Below are 19,830 nucleotides of genomic sequence, written 5' to 3'. Positions count from 1 at the left end.
CTCCCTGAAGACTAACTGGAGACTGGCAGAAAGACTTTTGTACACAACCAAAGCTATAAGAAAGACCCACAGGGAATCAAGCAGATGACAAGGGGAGAGAAGCAATCAGCTCTGGACCTGTGCCCCTGGGAGGGGACCCAGAATGGGGGCGGTGGGGATGACAAGGGCAGCAATCCTCCCTAGAGAGTGAGTAGTTCAAGCCACATACTGGGCACTCAGGCCCGGGAAGAGGCTCTCCCTTAGCTACTTTGAAAACTAGTGGGGCTAACAGGAGGGCTGTAAGAAACCTAGACTCCTCTCATGCAGAGCACACACTTGCTTATTCCTGAAACAAGGCAGAGGAAGGAGACTGCGCAGGACCCTGGCCAGTTTCCCAGGACCACCCCACACCTTTGGCAAACATTTACTGAATGCCTGCCACGCAGGCGCTTCACACAGAAATACCACATAGTTCCCCAACCCCAAGGAGTCCTTAAGGAGGGAACACATGAAAAAATATTTACAAACCAGTATGAGATAAATCCCCCGAGAGTGGTACACAGCTCTTTCAAAATTCAGAGGGGTGGGCTTCCCTGGTGGCGCAGTGGTTGAGAGTCCGCCTGCCGATGCAGGGGACACGGGTTCGTGCCCCGGTCCAGGAAGATCCCACATGCCGCGGAGCGGCTGGGCCCGTGAGCCATGGCCGCTGAGCCTGCGTGTCCGGAGCCTGTGCTCCGCAGCGGGAGAGGCCACAGCAGTGAGAGGCCCTCGTACCGCAAAAAAGAAAAAAAAAAAAGAAAAAAATTCAGAGGGGGGTTCCCTCTTCTCTGTTAGAGGTAATCACAGTGAAAACAGCTACCTTATGTTAGGCGATTACTATATGCCAGGCATGTGGTAAGTCTTTCATGCGTTACAGCTTATTTCCTCCTCACAGGAATAATAGTACCTACAGCACAGAGCTGTCACCATTTTCCAGGTTAGGAAACTGAGGTCCTAAGAGGATAGATAACATGGCCAAGGTCACAGAACACATGAGAGAACTCATCCTGGAGTGGTAAAGCCATGATCTGAGCCTGGGACATAAGCCTCCAAGCTTCATACATGAGGACATGTTTATCAAGCTGCACCATGAAAGAACGGGGTATTGCTGGGGAGGGATAAGAGAAAGGAAGATGCTTCCCAAGGCAAGGGAATTTCTGAATAAAGCCACAGTGGGTGGCTTCGAAAGCATGAGAAAAAGACTGACTCAAGTCCACAGGAAGGTCTGGGACAGATTGCGGCCTTGATGAGTGGTTTAGGCAGATTCATCTGGAGGGGGGCCAGCTGCACTGAGGTGACAGAGGCTGGAGGCATATAGACAATGAGGGTATGAAGCGGTGACTACTGAAAGGAGGAAATCTACATACAAGACATTGGCAAATGACAGTCACCAGACTCGGTGACTAGGGAAGACGAGAAAGACAGAATCAAAATGCAGCTGGCAGACTGCTGGATACAGTCATGAGAAAACCAAGAAAAGGAGCTGGTTTGGGATAGAAGATGGTGAGTTTGTTTTCCAATAGGGTGCATGTGGGCAATCCGGCACAATGGAAAAATTCAACACAAATACATTTCTACTGGCACTTGGACTTGACTGTTGTGGATTTTCACACATGTAAGGAAGTTAGATATATCACAGCCAAACTCCTTCAGAGCTTTTCAGACAAAGCCGTCATATTTCAGAAAGTGATACCTAAGTGGAAAATGGGTCATCCTCCCAGAAATGCACATTCAATCAGCTCACCACAGAGCCATTCCAAGCAATGCCCCTAACCGCGAATTTAAAAAAGAGATGTCTGCCTTACAGAAACATTCCCTTTTGTAAGCCTGGTAACAATGAGTCATTACTTATTTCCAAATTTTTCTTTGTCAGAACACAATGGAATGTTGGCTGGTCATCTTTGTAGCAGTACCTCTCTGACTGGAGTTATACGGTTTCCTTGGCAATGTAGCTGTTACTGAACATTCTTTCATCTTATCTAAAACATCAAATAATAACAAAATCCCCAAATAGCATTTGAATAGTACATTATAGTTCACAAAGAAAATCCACATGTATATTTTCTCAATTGCTTTTCACAGCAACCCTATGGATGCCTATATTATTATCCTTATCTTATCAATGTACAAATTGGGGTTCAGAATGTTATATACTTTCCCTAAGGTCAGAATGTTTAATAAATGCAGAGCAGGGATTTGAACCTAACTTCTCTGATCTACGGTTCTTTCTAGACCACAAATCACCCTTCTTAGGTAACCAAATGTAATTACTTTTTATCAAAAGAATGACTTTTAACCACCACCACCAGGATCCCTGGAAGCTACTGCAAAATCAGTAGAGCTCTAGTTTACCCTCAGCGAGGTTAACTACAATGGTTCATTTGAATTATCCTTAGTGTGTCATTAAAATAAAGGATTGATTTTGAGCAGCCATTGGGAATCATTAATTACCAGCAATTTAATACCAATTCTTTCATAACTCAATGCTAATATTAGTTACTATTTATTCTTCTACCTATTTATTCATTTCTCCATTGGACAAACATGGAGTGAGCAATGGCTATGTCCACATACTGTGCTGGGGATAACACGGTGACTATGGATAAGTAGAGAACACTGAAGAAAAGTCAGGAACTACAACTTCTAGTCTGGCTCAACCATTAATTATCTACGTTGCCTTGGGAAAGCCATTAAATGTCTTCTGTGCCTAGTTTATTTACATGACTATGTACAATTCAAATAGAAAAATGTGTATGAAAGAATTCTGGAAACACTAACATCTGGAAACATACGAGGTTTGATAAGGAAAAAAGAGGACCACAAACTTACAGAGTAAGACAAATAGAGATGGGTGACAATGAATTAATTAGTAATTTAAACAATAAATGAGCTTATTTACAAAACAGAAACAGACTCACAGACTTAGAGAACGAACTTATGGTACCAGGGGGGAAGGGAGGGGAGGGATAGATTAGGAGTTTAGGATTGACATATACACACTGCTATATTTAAAATAAAATACCTTCTCATGAACAAAATAGTTTTTAAAATAATTTATGTCTCATTACTGTTGGATACACACAGTAAGTAATAATAGTGGCTGACTACACTGGCTACACACACACACACACACACACACAGAGGCTGAATGAAGTCACATAATAGCCAATTTCTTCCTAGTACTTTCAAAACAACCTCTCAACTGAATGACTTCAACAGGTGCTTTTTTTCTAAATGCTTTCTGTGCAAAAATAAGTACCACCAAAGGTTCATAACACAGTCCTACCAGAACTGCTTTAATGAATTTCTGGATATTTTGAAAGAACATTAATTCTTTCTTCCTACATAATCTCAAATTTCACCCCTCTTCTCTGGCCCCACTACCAATGCCTGAAGTCCATGTCACCTTTAGCCAGAGCTGCAAGACAGCATGGGCTTTGGAGTCAGACAGACTTGAGTACTGGCTCTGCCACCTACTAGCCTTGTGACCACTGATGAGTTATTTAACTTCTCTGAGCCTCAATTTCCTCCTCTTTCAAATGGGGAGATAACAATAGCGTCATCTTCATGGGATTGTTGAATAATTAAAACGGGAAAATGTATACAAAGTATAGAAGAATGCAATGCGTGGCACGTAGTAAACACTTTTTCGATACTGAGATACATGGAGATATAAACACAGAGCAGAGGTAACTTCAGAATTTCTATTTTGGACGGATGTGGGGACAATAATCTGGTTGGAAAGTGGCTTGAAACTATTGATATTTGCATAGTCTGTTTCATTAGGTGGCGGAAATGGCCATCAGGGGAAGGACTGAAGGAAGCTGCAGGGTTATTAAGCATCTCTCCAACCATTCCTTAATGCAGGTTCTGATATAGACATAAAGACAGAAATATGATCTCAAGGAGGACACATCACTCCCGTGCTTAAAAGCCTTTGATAACTCACCATTGTATGTTGGTTGAAATTCATACTTTTTATAATGACTTCCAAAGTCTCATACAATTTAATCACAACTTTCTGGTTTCTTCCACTGGTACCTCATCCCCTAGCTATGTTAGGGGTTATATATACCTGTACCCTATTTACATTAGACTGCTCACTCTTCTCTAAACAAGATATACATTTCCATTCTTCTGTGTTGTTGATCATGTTATCCCTTCTACCTGTATTGCCTACAGTCTTCCATGTGTGGCAAATTTCTAACCATCACACAAATCCCAGATACAAATGCCACTTTCTTAATAAAGTCTTTCCCAATAAAAAGAAAATACCATAATTACTGAAAATGGTAAACTGAACAATCAAGAAGCAGTATAGATTTGGTGTATGCAGTTTAATAAAGTAGGGTAACATTAATCTAATTTCTAAATTGGGAAAATTATCTCCCCAAAGTGGTCACGTTAAAACCAGTTTCAGGGGCTTCCCTGGTGGTGCAGTGGTTGAGAATCCACCTGCCAATGCAGGGGACACGGGTTCGAGCCCTGGTTCAGGAAGATCCCACATGCTGCAGAGCAACTAAGCCCGCGAGCCACAACTACTGAGCCCGTGTGCCACAACTACTGAAGCTTGCGTGCCTAGAGCCCGTGCTCCACAACAAGAGAAGCCACCGCAATGAGGAGCCCGCGCACTGCAACGAAGAGCAGCCCCCGCTCGCCACAACTAGAGAAGAGCCTCTGCGCAGCAACGAAGACCCAATGCAGCCAAAAATAAATAAATTTATTTTAAAAAATAAAAAAAAATTTTAATAAAAAAAATAAAACCAGTTTCACATTTCAAATGAGTACAGTTTCAGTTATCTGGAAATTCATTTGTGTGTAGCACCTGATTCTCTGATTATTGAAAATAAAAGGGACATTAATATACCTGCCTTTCTTAAGATTCAAAGAGAAAACACACACACACACATGCACACACACACTATATATATAAAAAGTCATTAATATATAATATTAATATTCTAGAAATATATAATATCCCAGAGCTTTATTCATTCATTCATCTAATCAACATACAAATTGTGGCCACTCATTCCACATCTGTGGCTCCCAAAGGACCTCAAAGAGTTAATGTGTTTATTTCACACTCCAGTTTGGAACGCTACTGCTCCTTCCACTACTGGAATTCTGTTTCAGCATTATATGACAGAGCTTCCCTAATGCTTGCCTATGGGGATGCTGGTAATGATGCCATCTGACACTTATCATAATTTCATTCAAGCTCATATTGCTTTTACATTGTATTTCCCTTTGCCATTCTGGCTCCTAACTGCCAGCAGCAGGCTCAAATTTTACCTAAAAGGGAGCATTTTGACTTGGGGAGAGAACATTGCTCTCAGTGCCATTTGTTTAATAGTATACATTACCGCAGGGGGAGGGTTCTGACCCAGGGCCAAGTCCCCTGCATCCAGAGTATGGGAAATTTCAAGGGCAAGACAGCAGCCCCTGCAGAGATATGAAAATCCTTGCTGAACAGCGAAAAGTGAGAGCGGAAGAGAATCTCAATGGAACCTGTCACCCCACATCAAGGCTGAGCCTGAGGCATTTGGTCAGAATGAAGGCAGGAAGGAAAACAAGGGGCCCCTCAGTTGCCACACAAGTGAATCATAACCATCCTTCCTCCCAAATGTCCTCTGCACAGGTAATGCTAAGTAGGTTCTAAGTGCTAATCAGAGACGCCACAAAATAAGGTTTTAAAGAAGGCAGGTGACACATGCAGGATAACAAGGGCCAAGGGACAGATAAATGGTTTTAATTCACCCGAAGATACGTTCCCAATAGAGCCTGGAAACAGAGATGTCTACATAATGAGGGAAACAATAAAGCAGCCCTATGAGGAAGGGTAATTGAAGATGGAGAAGTAATAACGATACAACCCGAGGTAAAGAGGGAAGGGTATTAAACTGTGAATTTTCAGGAAGCACTCAGGCTTCCTGCTGTCAAAGAAGTTGAGGATATTTTCAGGGTTGGGGTAAAGAGGTGAGAAATGAAAAAAAATTTAGTGGATTGGGCAATGGTTGGGGGCGGGCAGGCAGGGTACAGGATGAAGATGGAACATAACGAAACAGAAGCTTCTGAGCTATGGGGAAATTGTAACGTCAGGTCCCACAGTGGCCCCTGACACCTTCAGCACTTGTACCAGACCCTCATCAATCGTTACCTCCTCTCCCATCCACTCCGCCGGGTGTGGGTAGCTCCCTGCTGCCTCTGATTTCTCAGGGTTCACACTGACTCTCCCATCACGGTTGACCCTATCCTACTAGACCAAAATTCCAAAACTTTCCCTCTCACTCGACATCATATTCCTTCCCAGTGACCTTCCCAGGTGTCCGGAAGGCGTCTGTTTTCCTCAGAACTCTGGTTTCACAGAGTGGCTCATATGAGTAGGTGGGCTGAGCACTCCCCTGCTTCAACTGAAAAAGCCCCACTTTTGTCCATTTGATATATATTCAGGTGCAGAGTAATTTTGTTCAGAAGGGTGTCACTGTTAATAAAGATCTGAAAACTACTGCGACAGAAGCATGAGTTACTCCCACTGGGAACTTGCCCTTGAATGGAGCACGTGACTAGCTGACTAGCCTCTTTCTGACCAGGATGCACACGGAGAATGATAGGTTTTGTAAAGTTGGCCTTTCAGGGCCTCCCCCATTACATTCTATGGGCAACTGTACAAGGTTCATACTAGCTCCTGATACAGGACTGCCAAGATCAGGCTCAGTCAGCCCTGGTAAAAACAAAACAAGACAAAACTTGTTCAGAGCCCTCACGAGGACGCACTGGCTAAAGACCATCACACAATTTTTTTTTTTTTTTGGCAGTACACGGGCCTCTCCCTGCTGTGGCCTCTCCCGTTGCGGAGCACAGGCTCCGGACGCGCAGGCTCAGCGGCCATGGCTCACGGACCCAGCCGCTCTGCAACATGTGGGATCCTCCCGGACCGGGGCACGAACCCGTGTCCCCTGCGTCGGCAGGCGGACTCTCAACCAGTGCGCCACCAGGGAAGCCCCATCACACAAAATTTTATCAGGAGCTCCCACCAGGATGGCCAGGCATTCCAACATAATGTACAGTCTTCTTTATTTCTCTGGGGTTGTACATTTCTACTTTCACCACAGCCTCTTACAATCCTTCCTGGCTCTTCTATACACGTGTGTATTACCTTTAAACCTCCAAGGCTATAGGCTGAAGGCATCCAAACGTACGGTGTGTATTTCCAAACACCTTGCACTCTAAATCTAGGCCCCGTCCTGCAGACCAGCACTTCGTCACAACTGCTAAGTACTTAGTTGCCCCAAGTTTCAGGAGATTTGAATCTCTCCTTTTGTGGCTTTTGTATTTTATTCTCTCACTCAGCTGACACCAAAACAGCAACCCGATAAAGATACTGATAATGGATTAGACTGACATGATATCTATAGGGAGGCCCCATATTTCTTAAATGGCCATTATTTATTTCTTTATTAAGAGTATTTATTATTTCCTCTCAAAATCCAAACTCCCTAGCACCGCATTCAAGGTCCTCAGTTATTCTGATCCATCAAAATCGGCACCCTTTATATCCCATGGCATCCTTCCCTCAGTCTCTATTCTAAAAACCCTGGACTACCCGACAGTGCTTAAACTTTTATACCTTCCTTCCTTTGTTCTTGCTGTTCCCTGTACTCCTAATGCCCTTCCCCACATGCTATGTTTACCAAAATGAAATCATTTTCCAAGGTCCAGGTGAAATGCTACCTCTTCATAAAATTTACCTGATCCATCCAGTGAGCCTTAACATTTCCTTGCTCTGTGCCACTACTGTAGCTTTTTGCTTACAGCTCTCCTGAGTACTTACCATACTCTACTTTCTGGGTGTCTACTTCTCTGGATTTTGCCCCCCACTAAGTGGCAAGTCCCACAGGGTAGAAGCCAGGTCTACTTTGTTTCAGTTTACCCACTACAGCCTCACAAAAATACTTCTTTTAAATGTGAATCCCTGGTCATAACCATGCTCATTTTAGCTTATGACTGAACAGAACCTTTAAAAAATGTGATTTGTACACCTGATTGTATATCTGTTTTGAAGAACACTTTTGCTACGCATATTTTAATGATTCAAGAGGACTGGGCGAATCCTTTATCCAGGACTTGATTGTAACGAGTGTACCATTGGCAGAAGCATAGAAATCACTTATGTAGAAAATGTCGTAATGGGACTAGACCTTATAGTGTGAAATTATTCTTTTGTCTGTGGTTCTCTTCCAGGGATTGCCTCAAGAGTTGACAGCGTACATGAAGAAATAGCTTTTCTCTGTTCTCTACTGCTTTAAAAACAGAAGTTCTTAACTTTGGAAATTCCATTTTATCAGCTGATTTAGCTATGCACCTGCTAGTTCAAGAAAAAAAAATCCCCCTAAATTGAGTCCATTCACTTAAAAATTCACTTAAAAGATGAAGTATTGGGCTTCCCTGGTGGCGCAGTGGTTGGGAGTCCGCCTGCCGATGCAGGGGACACGGGTTCATGCCCCGGTCCGGGAGGATCCCACGTGCCGCAGAGCAGCTGGGCCCGTGAGCCATGGCCACTGGGCCTGCACGTCCGGAGCCTGTGCTCCGCGACGGGAGAGGCCACAACAGGGAGAGGCCCGCGTACCGCAAAAAATAAAAAAAAAAAATGAAGTATTTTCCCAGTGCAACATTCTAATGTTATTTATTTATACATTTATTTATGCTCTATCTAATTCCACAAAGGAGTTTACAATAAGAACACACTTAGTAAGTTAATGATAAATATAAAAAGGGAATCGGGGACTTCCCTGGTGGAGCAGTGGTTAAGAATCCGCCTGCCAATGCAGGGGACATGGGTTCGAGCCCTGGTCCGGGAAGATCCCACAGGCCATGGAGCAACTAAGCCCGTGCACCGCAACTACTGAGCCTGCGCTCTAGAGCACGCGAGCCACAACTACTGAGCCCGCGTGCCACAACTACTGAAGCCCGTGCATCTAGAGCCCGTGCTCCACAACAAGAGAAGCCACTGCACTGAGAAGCCCGCACACCGCAATGAAGAGTAGCCCCCACTCGCCGCAACTAAAGACAGCCCGCGCATAGCAACAAAGACCCAATGCAACCAAAAATAAATAAATGAATGAATCATTTTTTAAAAAAAAGGGAATCGGGACCAAAACAAATACAAATTACACATATTAATTTGTTGATTTACCTATTTATTGTCTGACTCTCCCACTTGACTATAAGCTCCTTGAGGGCAGGGTTTATATCTGTTTCATTCACCACTGTATACTTAGCACTGGGCATACAGCAGGTACTCAATAAACATGTGTTGAATTAATGAATTTTAAAATAACATTCTATGTAGACCATAAAGCAAAATATACTTGCTGTAATTAAACCTCAAGTTTAGATACGAACTTTCTGGCAGTCAAAACAAAAAAGGAAGGTGGATTTAATTCTCAAAACAAATAACTCACACAAGTTTTTCAGGTGAAACAAATTTTTCTCTAGAATTCAGTTCCAAATAAATTGCTCTTATGGGGTTCATAAGAGGCAGCGAGTTGTATACAGAATGATATACTTGTCAGTACTTCTCCAGCTTTCCTTTAGCTGTTTCTTATCACATACTTTGAAAACAGCAGAGGCCAGAACATTAAAACGCAAATTGGGTAGAAGGGGTGGCTCCAGTGAGACACTAAGAAAACAGAGATCTCTTGATATACAGCCTTCTGGAGACCTGGCTTGATTCAAGCATAGAATTTTATATCCCTTTAGATCTTCTATACTGTGAATACAATATTTCCCGTATATCACGTGCTTACCGCCAACTAATCAATCATTTAAAAATATCCAGTTGCATTTAGCGAATCTCACTCTTCTTTCCCACTTGTGTGTCTTTGTGTTTGCTGCTCCCTTTGTCTCTAGAGAAACTTTTCTCTACCTTACCAGCATCTGGCAAATTATAACCTATCTTTCAAGATTAACCAGAAATGCTATATATTTTTTTCAAACATTTCTCAACTAGCTGTGATTCTTTGAAATCCCAAGTTATGGTTTACCTCCTTTACTTTGTATTATTCGATTCTGCTTTCTAGTAAAATCATCTAGAAACTTTGCTTTTATGTCAGGAATCCTATCTTGCTCAGCTCTAAATTCTCCAAAGGACTACCATCCTATGTTGCACTAATTAGGCAATTACAAAATATTCAGTTGAATAACAATGGGTTGGTAATTGTGAGATTTGGTTACTCTGATTCAATTAACCTCATTCAGATGATCACACTGGCAATTAGGATCAATCCAGAAATCACAGAAATTTTTTAAAAGGTATTTTGAAAGTAGTACTAGTTGGCCTGTTGGGAGTAAACAGGAAAGAACATTTATGAATATGGGAACTACAATATGTGAAGGACAAAACCCAGGGGTCCACCAACTTCTGACTTTAATCACTGCATAAAACAATCTTACTCAGTTTTGTGGTCACAAATTATAATCCTGATCCTACACTGACGATCTGTCATATTTGGGAATTTACAGTCCATCTATATAACATAAGCAAGTTATGCAATGAGAGTTGCTATTCATTTTCCTCAATCCACTGTCTGGCATTTGCTGTAGTGAACCTAATGGCCAGATACACTGCTCCTCACACAATGACTTTGAGTTTTTTTGGAAGAACCCCTCTGCAACTTCCCCACAGGAAGACTTGTTGGATATCATCAGTGATCCCAGTTTCTTGACTTTGTGCACAGAGACTTCCAGAAGCCTCAGGGCAGCCTATGCTCAGTTTTCATGTTGGTTCTATACCCAGTGCTGGACGTCCAGATCTGACCATTGCATCTCAAACTCATCCTACTACCCATGCCTCTCAATTTCTTCCAGTTAGGCTTAACTTTGACAGAAGTTGTAGACTGTTATCAGCTGAATGTATTGTATCTCTTTTTGGCCATCTTAGGTTTTATGTGGGGTCTGAGAGTGCCCATGAGGCCAGTCAGAAGATGCTGCTACTTCTGGAGGCTGTGCTGAGCAACAGAGAGGGGAACAAGGATTGCAGGGGTGGGGGGACCCAACTGCTCTAAGAAAAGAAAAAAGATAACAGCATTACTGAGATAGAGTTCACATAGCATAAAATTCTCCCTTTTAAAGTATACAGTTCAGTGGTTTTTAGTATATTCACAGAGCTGTGCAACCATCACCACAATCTAATTTTAAAACATTCCCAATTGGGAGATTGGGACTGACATGTATACACTGATGTGTATAAAATGGATGACTGACAAGAAAATAAATAAATAAATAAATAAACATTAAAAAAACCCCATTACCCACTGCCTTTTTTTTGGGGGGGGGGCATACCTTGCAGCTTGTGGGATCTTAGTTCCCTGACCAGGGACTGAACCCAGGACCTCGGCAGTGAAAGCACAGAGTCCTAACCACTGGACCGCCAAGGAATTTCCCCAACTGCCTTTTGATGACTGTTTTTGATCACAAATGAGACTGAGAAACGGAGCAGCCGATGTGAGTCTAGGCTCACTGTAGAGGGCAAAGTGATGAAATACCACGAATATCACCGTATATGAAGGCAGCAACATATACACTAGTCCTAAATTCTGTTCTTCTGATTTGTATTAAAGTGACATGCCATCCATCCTTTTTTATACCTGAAAAATTGTAATTATGAACTGCAGGTACATTCAGATATCTCAATATGAGTAATTAAAACCACAAAGAAGATAAGCTGAGTGTGGACACTAAATATATCAGCTGAAAATTGGATTTCTGCTGGGTTCTACCCATTTAGTCATCTATCAATCCGAAAAATAAAGATATATCAATGGGATCATTTTTTTTTCTGGTCATCTTTCAAAATTACTATATGCACTATTTTTACTCATAAGCATCTTCTTTTACTTCTATGTTAAGGATTCTAGTTTTGATCACCAGCTGAAAAACCCAGAGTTCCTATGGTTGCTAGGAAACCAAAAAACATGATTCTTCAAGCTCTTATAATATAAAGGTATAATTATATACTTGCTTACAGGAAAAGAAAAAAAGAAAGACATCCAAGACTATTTTTCCCTAAAATGACATTAACTAATGCAATCATTTCTATATGGGAAAAAAATAATATTTCACAGGGAAACAGCAGTAAATATGATAAAAGGAGAATCATCTGAACTTCCTATTGTTCTCTCCCACCCTCCACCTCTTCAAATCTATTCTTCATGATGAAATAATCTTGATTTGGCCCCCAATGCAAAACACATTCTTCTGTTACTGCCTTCAGTAATATGTCATTTAGCTCCCCTCCAAAATTAGAAACGAGAAGCTCATTAGAGTGGGTTATGAAATTTACTCCTGATAGATTCTCAAATTTGCTATTAATATTTCATTATTGTGATTGCTGATGGTCTCAGGTTCAGGAGGAAGCTTTCCTGGAATAATCAATCTCCTGTCTTTATGAGAAACATTATTCATAAACTTATGTAAAAGGTCTGCTCCTTCATTACAGTATAACCAGCTAACAATCTATCTGTGTGTGCCCATCTGACCTTGCAATTACTGGCTTATCTCTATGATCCATTGCAATGGAGTTATTAACTCCACTTCCTTAAGACTTTTATTCTTTTGCTCTGTAGGTCAGCCAGGGAGAATGATCAAGATCCCATTAATAACAATTATCAGCAACTCAGGAGGCATGTGGAAAACAGTCTTTCAAAACGTGAGAATTTGCTCCTGAGGAGAAGTAAAGGTAGGTAACACCAATTCCAGGAAAACCCCTTTCTCTAACTCAGGAACATCAACTCCAAGGTAGCAGTCTGAAATGAGAACAAGAAAATTCAACAGCATCATGGCTCCCAGCTGGAAATGGACCGATATGTTTCTCATGAGCCTTCTGGCAAAATCCCCAACTGCTCCCTTTAGCCTGTCCACAAGGGTCCCGTTTGCTGCACGGTTTACCACCTCTCGTCAGCTAGTAAGAGAGAGGAAGGAGGCATGTCTCCAAACTACTGCCCCCAAGTGTCAGCTGTACAAACACTAATGCCCAGTCTTCCAACTGCGCTACAAGCACACTCATCCAACTTTATTTATACCCTACTTGTCTCAGTCAGTACCGCTCTTAGAATCCCTTCTACTTCAGGGAAGCACGCATTCCTTGGAAGCTGGAGATGGTGAAAGCACAGCATTAGATTTTCAGTCCTGAAAAGACTCACAAAAGAACACCTTGCTCAGCATACTGCCAGTAGGCAGGTTGTGGAAACCATTCTGAGCTAGTTCTGCCCACCTTCTCTTGTATCCCCCTGTGCAGGAAGGACACTGAAAGTTGGAGTAATTCTGCAGAAAACAAGGGGGGGATCACACCATGGATTCTAGATTCTCCTTTTTCTCACCATTTATTCTTGCTACCATCCTGGACCAGGCTCTTCTCACCTCATAAAAGGACAGAATTACTTCAAGAACCCCCTTAAAAGCTTCACCTGCTCTAGCCACCATCACTGCTATTACTACCTTCAGATTATTTTATTTTGTGACGACACAATAATCTAGAGCAATTCCCTTCCTGGTTCCTAGTACAGTCATTTATTCAAGAACAAGTATTTATTAGACATCTACTATTACCCAGAGCCATTCTAGACACTGAGGATAGCATAGAGAACAAAACAGACCAAAATACTGACTCTAATGTAACTCACATCCTAATTAGGAGAGTGAGATAAAAAAACAAACAAGCTGGGGACTTCCCTGGTGGCGCAGTGGTTAAGAATCCGCCTGCCAACGCAGGGGAGATGGGTTCGAGCCCTGGTCTGGGAAGATCCCACAGGCCACGGAGCAACTAAGCCTGTGTGCCACAACTACTGAGCCTGCGCTCTACAGCCTGTGAGCCACAACTACTGAGCCCACATGCTGCAGCTACTGAAGCCCACACGCCTAGAGCCCGTGCTCCGCAACGAGAAGCCACCGCAATGAGAAACCTGCGCACCGCAGTGAAGAGTGGCCCCCGCTCACCGCAACTAGAGAAAGCCCATGCGCATCAACTAAGACCCAATGCAGCCATAAATAAATAAACAGATAAATAAATAGATAAATAAATAAAATAAGTAAACATATAATATGTCCGATGGGATGGTGGTCCAGGCTATAGATGGCAATAACACAGAGGTGCAAGACAACAACTGCTAAGGAAAGGGTTACAGCAGAAGGGAGAAGCAGTTCTGACTATCTCTTGATCTCTCTTCCAAAATTTATTTTTACTGCCCTGTTATGTGTGTTTACCTATATTCTTATGGGAAAGGATTGGGCAGGATATATAGTAGAAATAAATAAATACATTTATCCTATCGTATTATTTCTAAATTCCCCTGCCTGGTTTTTAGGGTCCTCTGTATTCTGATCAAAATATACCTTTCAATATTTCAGTCTCAAATCACAGATTGAAAAGATTATTTAAACCTGTTACATCACTCTTGCTGACGGGCCTTGGCTGGCTGGGCATAAACTCTCTCTAAGTCCCCTAACGCATTTCCTATACAGTAATGTCACAGAAGGGGTCTAGTGCATTCCTACCAGTTTATGTGAAAATGCTCAAGATAAGACTTGCCCATGAGTCTCTGGATGCTGGAGGTGGGGTGGATAAGAGTCCATTTCCATTAAAAGAAGAGTCTGACAGGATAAGACTTAAATTCGAAGGAAGAGGCTGGGGAAAGTACATGAACGACAATTACCCATAAACACATGTGCCTCCATTCCCAGCCCTGGAGGTCAGCACACACCGGCTATAAGGGAACAGTGGGAAGAATACTCGGGAGGGAACCTTTCACTTCATGCCACATGTCAGCAATATGTACCGAAATTTGGACCCAAATGGTCATTCCCTAGAACCGATTCTTGCGCTCTGTTGAACTGAGAGTATGCTAAGTTAAGGTGAGAAACAAAAGACAGACATCTGAGACCTTCTGGCAATGAAGCCAGACTTGGCTGGGAAACACATAAATAAGAAAGGCCATGACAAAGAGAAAAGGTACACTCATAACTATAAACGATTTTTCTCTCTCTAATCTGTGCCCCAGAAAAGGAGAGGTCATCAAAGGGCCCCGAGAGAAAGAACTTCTTACAACAAAAAATCAAAGTCCGTATGAGAAAGAAGATTTAGATCTTGACTTACCAATTCCAAGACCAGTGAGTCAGCTAGAAGGAAGGATTTCTAGACTAATATCTGAAGTCTAGAAAAATATATTTAAAAAAAAAGGAGCTCCTGGTAAAACTGCAAGGAAAACACCTGTCTACAGATGGCATATATGGATGAGGAGAGGCAGTTGAGATGGGTGATATCGTACCCAGAATGTATGGTACTCTAGGTTTCTGAAATTTAAAAAGAGCAGTTACGAGGGAACAAAAATCATTGTGATACACTTGTATCCAATAAAAACTGTATAACGATCAGGTTGCCAGTAGAGTTTAGAGTGTAAGAAAATGGCATCAGATTTCTTCAGCACAGGAGAAAACTAATAAGAGTCAACTGACCGAGGGCAATAAACCATCTCTACTTATAGCCAATACATTCCAGGGGAACGCTGCATAGAATAAAGAGTGGGAGTCTGTATTCGTTTCCTAGGGCTGGCATAACACATTACCACAGATTGATGGTTTAAAATGACAGCAATTTATTCTCTCATAGTTCACAGACCAAGGTGTTAGCATGGTTGGTTCCTTCTGGAGGCTCTGAAAGAGTATCTATTCCTTGCCTCTCTCCTAGCTTCTGGTTGCTGTCAACATTCCTTTGCGCTCCTTGGTCTGTAGTTACATCATGTTCCCCACCTTCACATGGCCCCTTCCTCCATATCTCAAATTTTTCTCTTATAAGAATACCAGTTATTAGACTTAGGGCTAACCCTAAATCCAGGATGCTCTCATCCCAAACTCCTTAATTACAGCCACAGAGACCTTATTTTCAAATAAGGTCACATTCACAGGTACTGGAGGGAAGGACTTGGAAGTATCTCTTTGAGGGACACAATTCCACCCACTACAGATCCGATCAGAGAGAGGTAAACCTCCAAGAGCTGCTCAGGAGAGGCAGTTCAACAACTAACTTTACTTCTTTGTTTTCTAATTAATTTTTATTGGGGTATAGTTGCTTTACAATGTTGTGTTGGTTTCTACTGCACAACAAAATGAATCAGCTATACATATACTCCTTTTTTTTTCAATTTCCTTCCTATTTAGGTCACCACAGTGCCTTAAGTAGAGTTCCTTGTGCTACACGGTATGTTCCCATCAGCTGTCTATTTTATACATAGTATCAATAGTGTATACATGTCAATCCCAATCTTCCAATTCATCCCATCACCACCATCGCCCCCGCCACTTTCCCCCCTTGGTGTCCATAAGTTTGTTCTCTACATCTGTGTCTCTATTTCTGCCCTGCAAACCGGTTCATCTGTACCATTTTTCTAGGTTCCACATATATGCGTTAATATACGATATTTGTTTTTCTCTTTCTTACTGCACTCTCTTTGACACTCTCTAGGTCCATCCACATCTCTACAAATGACCCAATTTCGTTCCTTTTTATAAATTTACTTCTTATCAAAGAGCTAGGTATCCACTGGTCCAGGGGAATTATTTTTTTAGGGGCTTGGCTCTTCCAAGGGTTTCTTTGAAGGAGAGAGCTACTGACTCCAAATTTATCAAGAGCTCTGTCCCTGAGGATGTTACATCTGCAAACTGCCCCAACCCTCTGGTGTTAATGGGTGCAGGCACTTGTGGTTTTTTTCTTTTGTTTTTTTTACCGAGGCTATTTTCTTTCACAAAACCTAAAACAATAAAACCCTAATGGGTGCATACATCGTGGAACTCTGGAAAAAAGGAAATGTGTGATGGTGACATCAGCACCTTAAATAAGACTAAAAGTGGCTGAGTCCAATCATGTGTCACTGTCTGTCAGTGTCTAGCTGTCTGCCACATACTAGGTGCTCAATAAACACATATTAAGCCTGAATGAACAACAGATTTTTGTATTTAAGCCCACATTCACGGTACAGTTGTGAGAGTAGGGCGCCAACAAGGACAGAGCTGTAAATCAGAATGCCGGGCAGACTGGGTCGCTGTGCTCAGAAAACTTATACTCCACAAGCAAACAACTTCTCTCCTGTGCCCCTAATGCAAAAACAGACAGACAACAACAAAAAAAACCGTGGTCAAAGATATCAATGATTGCACACAGGAACCAATAAAATTGAAGGTGCTTCTGGCTGCCAAGTTTGGAATTTCAGGAATATAGCAGATAGAAAAGTGTATTCCAAAATATGGCAGAATGCCAGGTGTAGACAGGCATCGTATCTGCAAACAGGTTCCCTTCGTGTCACATTTCATGTCAGTGCCAACGACATGTGGAATCTATTTTATTTATATATTTTTGGCCGTGTTAGGTCTTTGTTGTGGTGCGCGGGCTTTCTCCAGTTGCGGCTACTCTTCGTTGTGGTGCACGAGCTTCTCATTGCGGTGGCTTCTCTTGCTGTGGAGCACGGGTTCTAGGTGCGCGGGCTCAGTAGTTGCGGTGCACAGGCTTAGTTGCTTCATGGCCTGTGGGATCTTCCCGGACCAGGGCTCAAACCCGTGTCCCCTGCATTGGCAGGCAGATACTTAACCACTGCGCCACCAGGGAAGCCCTACACATGGAATCTATGATCCGAGTACAGACACATACACTTCATTCTAGGGTGAAAGTATTAAAGGGAAATAGCCAACAGTCCTCGTACTTCCTATTATAATAAAGCCTCAAAAGATGTATTAACTTTTCAAACAGGATGGCTATAATAGAACACAAATCTAAACAGCCCACTAGCCCTTTCTATAACATTATATGACATAAACCAAAACATTCTCTAGCCTACATGCTGCAAGTTTTAAACGGAGGAGAAACTCCTTAGAGTCCCTTATCAAACACTTGTCATGTTCCTCTGGGTATAAATACCAACAATGAAGAAGACCTAATCTCCCCTTCATAACTATATGGTTTCTGACATTGTTCCTCTTATGGCTTCTGTGTCAGTAAAAATGTGTAAAAATTAAAGAAGTCCAAGCTGCCCTGGTAGAGAAAATTAGTAGCCTGATATTCAAAAATACCCTTCAGTACTACCCAGGCTGCACTACACTGTAAAAATCTGGGCTTTTTCCTCGGAATGCTTGGAAATTAGAATAGGCCTGGCTAGAAAAGTCATTGATCCATAACTAGAAGGCAACAAAATGTAATCAAATGTTCCTTTGCCCATGAAAAGTGTGTGTGTGCATGGGGGAAGGGGATTTCATTGAACCCTATAGATCCTGCAGTGAAAGCCCTATAATGAAACACAAATTATGTTGCCTTTGAGCAATAAACTGGAGGGCTGACACCTTAACTTGCCTTTTCTGGGTGTGTGCCTCTTTCTAGCAATTAACCATGATAGTTTTATTATGGTCCATGGAACAGCTAATCAATAGGGTGGGACGCTGGTTCCATTCCACAGCCGGTCCTGTGTGCCTGCGTAATGCCCATGATTTTGCTCCCAGCTGTTCAGTCTAATCCATTTATGGCTGTTTATGGCTCACGGTCAGAGAAATCTTCTATTTACAGCTCATTCATCATTCTTAACATTTTCACAAATCCAGGCCGAATGCTCTCAGGGTAGGAAATAAACCCAGACTTCCCCAAGCCCCTTTGCCATCTCAGCACACCAAACTTCCTTCTTCCTCTGAAAGGCTCACAAATCATATTTTGTTACATTCCAAATTTACCTCAAACTGGTTTCACATGACCCATGAGATTATGCTACTCAGAATTTAGAAAGCAAATGTGTAATTCTAATTTCTCTTCTACTTTACAGGAAGCTAGTTGATTCTACACTGGTTGTCCCAGTTCTTTGGAAGTGAGGTAAGGATGGGTATGGATGAAAGTCAATAACCAGTGTGAATACTGCTGTGATGCTAACAGGAAATCAGACTAAAGAATCAATATCACTTCAGAATGTCACCAACAGAGTATCATTAAATCCTACTGAAATATTCAGTCCAAGTCTAACTTTTTTTTTTTTTTGCAGATAGAGTACTGCCACAGTCTCATACCTCTGTACATCATCTGTGAATACAATGGAAAGGAATGTCCCTTGAATGTCCCCTTTTGAAACCACTGCTCTGAAAGCCTGCTGAGACGTTTTAATAAAACTTACAAAATCTGTCTGAATTGGGGGAAAAATTCAATACTATGTAACCTAGGAGTCAATACCTTGCAGCCAAAGACTACCAGAAACACAACTGTCATGGAACGAACTTAGATGTATTGGTTTATTGCAAGGAGGGCACAGAACATCATGGGGGACAATGGGGGTGTTTCAGTGAAAGGAACACGTTACAGAATTTGGGCTTGTGTTGGGTGACTCTGGAGACGGTTTAAGTACTCAGGGTCATGCTCTGGATTAAGTTCTCTCGGGAAACAGCAGTGATTTTATGAGTGGAACTCAGTAATTTTTATGTAGGAGGCACAAGGAATGCAGTGGGCCTAAAAATGAATTGGTGAAGAAGTAGCAGTCACTCCTATTCACCAGGGTAGGGAGACATTTGATCGTTTCTGTGGTTCGGAAAAGGTTCTTATTTTTGCCTGTGGTCAGACATGCTTACAAAGTAGTCTTGTTTTGTTTTCCTCTCTCATGATCACAGAGTGACCTGGTTTGATGCTGGTGTTCTGAGAAATTATTTGACGTTGAACAGAACACCTAGATCTACATAAGAGTGCCAGGACAGTAACAGGTACTAACCATTCAGAGGCCATGCTTTTCTTACTCACGGGTT

Source organism: Pseudorca crassidens, chromosome X (genome assembly GCF_039906515.1).
Source record: "Pseudorca crassidens isolate mPseCra1 chromosome X, mPseCra1.hap1, whole genome shotgun sequence".
Taxonomy (NCBI): Eukaryota; Metazoa; Chordata; class Mammalia; order Artiodactyla; family Delphinidae; genus Pseudorca; species Pseudorca crassidens.
This window is presented reverse-complemented; position numbering follows the sequence as displayed.